Genomic DNA, 2,278 nt, shown 5'->3' with positions numbered 1-2,278 from the left:
GACCGATTGGTTTTGATCTAATAAAAGCGTCCCTTCCATCTCTGGTCGGGACTCTGTTTGCATGTATTAGCTCTAGAATTACCACAGTTATCCAAGTAACGTGGGTACGATCTAAGGAACCATAACTGATTTAATGAGCCATTCGCGGTTTCACCTTAATGCGGCTTGTACTGAGACATGCATGGCTTAATCTTTGAGACAAGCATATGACTACTGGCAGGATCAACCAGGGAGCTGCGTCAACTAGAGCTGAGCAGCCGGCCGCCCGGGAGTGTGTCCCGGGGGGCCCGCGCGAACACGCAAGCGTCCGCTCAATCATTCTGCAAACAGGAGGAGGCTGAGCTCCCCTGCACAATACACCTCGAAACCCTCTCAGGTCCCGGCGGCGCGCAGCGCCGTCCCAAGTACTTGGTCGGGTTCGAGAGAGGCGCAATCGCCCGGAGTTAGGCGAGTAGACGCTTTCGGTGCGACCACCCGTGCTCCCAACTGAGCTTGCCGCTGCCGACAGAGGCCCGGGAGCGTGCTGTCGTGGCATTGCCGGCGGGAGACAACACGCGCCACCTACGGTGACCGGCAGCTCCAACGCCAGCGCCACAGAAGGACAAAAGCCCCACTTGGGTGCCGAAGCGAACTCTCCCAGCACAGCGCACGCGCCAACACATCCGCACAGCTGCGATACAAACCACCAGCGAGAACCGCTGGGGCGACCGAGCAGCAGACGGCGTCGCGGCGCCGAGCGCCGGGCGGCGGCGCATCCTCAACGCACACAGTCCTCAATCGGACCAGCACACTGAAGATGTCCACCGCGCTTCGCACCGGGCCCGCGAGGACCTACTTTGGCCGCACGGCGCCGCGCGCAGGGTGCGCCGGCGCGCAGCTGCGACGCCTGCCGCGTCCGTCGGCCGGCGCGCCTGCCACTGGCCGCCCCCACCAGCCGGCTGTAGCGCGTGCGCCCACGCACCGCGCGGCCAGCACGCCGGGAGGCGCCCCCTCACCGGCCGGGGACGGTCCCACCCAGCCACCGCCGCGTATCGCTTCACACCCAGATGCCGTTCAGTTTCGTCGGCATGGTGGGTATCGCTGGAACAACCGGTTAGTACCTCAACCTATCGTCGCCATCACCGATTCACCCCTAGCGAGAACAACCGCACCACAACAGGTTACCATTTGTTCATTTGCGTAACTTCACCAGAAAACGCAGGCGTCCATCGCCATTTGCAACTTCAACGATTATTGCATGCCTGTGTCAGGTGTCACGCCACACTACGTCTGCCCACATACACGCAACAAAATGTGCACGCCTAGACAATACGTGGAAGGTGGCCCCCGTACGTATGCGATGTCCATTGCTCGAACGACTGTCAACCGGCCTCTGTAGCATGTCGCAGATATGGAACGCGGTGCACCATGCCATCACGGTGTGTGAGGAGAGACGACTAGGTCCGAATACATCAACAGACAGCTCATGCTGATCGCCATCCACGGCGTCCGTTCCTCCCACACGTCTCTATGGCGTACCACACTGCAATCCAGCTCTCATAGGGAGACGACACGTAGCTGCGTGCACAATATTTGCACTGTATGGTCCGCCGTTTTTGGGCGCAGTCGTTGTGCGGTCACACATGTGCCACGATGTATCATTCAGTACATAAGGACGAATGTGCAGTACAGATTGTGGTTCACGCGTACGACATCAGCGGACAGTTGACACAGGCCGCACCACAACGTAGCCTGAGTACGTCGCATGCGAAGGGCATTGAACATGCAAACTTCTCACCAACCAGCTTGCGAAGGCAGGGGGCAAGGTGGGGACGTGGGGAGGGGCGGCATGTACGTCCTGCTGCCATCCACATTACAGTGTACAGCAGGAGCATGTGGAAAGTGAGCAAGACTTGCAAGGTGTTTAACATGAAGCGATACACAGGGGTGCGGGCAGTGCGAGTAGCGAACTATATTGCGAGGGTTGCGGGTGGGCAACACTACAGTAATTGAACGAGTCGTATAACAATTACAGAGCAGGTTTAGGCGACAACGTGGGTTACGTTAAGGCGACAACATGGGTTAGGTTAAGGCACAACATGGGTTAGGTTAAGGCACAACATGGGTTAGGTTAAGGCACAACATGGGTTAGGTTAAGGCACAACATGGGTTAGGTTAAGGCACAACATGGGTTAGGTTAAGGCACAACATGGGTTAGGTTAAGGCACAACATGGGTTAGGTTAAGGCACAACATGGGTTAGGTTGAGGCACAACATGGGTTAGGTTGAGGCACAACAT

The sequence above is a fragment of the Schistocerca piceifrons genome, unplaced genomic scaffold (assembly GCF_021461385.2).
Source record: "Schistocerca piceifrons isolate TAMUIC-IGC-003096 unplaced genomic scaffold, iqSchPice1.1 HiC_scaffold_431, whole genome shotgun sequence".
Classification (NCBI taxonomy): Eukaryota; Metazoa; Arthropoda; class Insecta; order Orthoptera; family Acrididae; genus Schistocerca; species Schistocerca piceifrons.
This window is presented reverse-complemented; position numbering follows the sequence as displayed.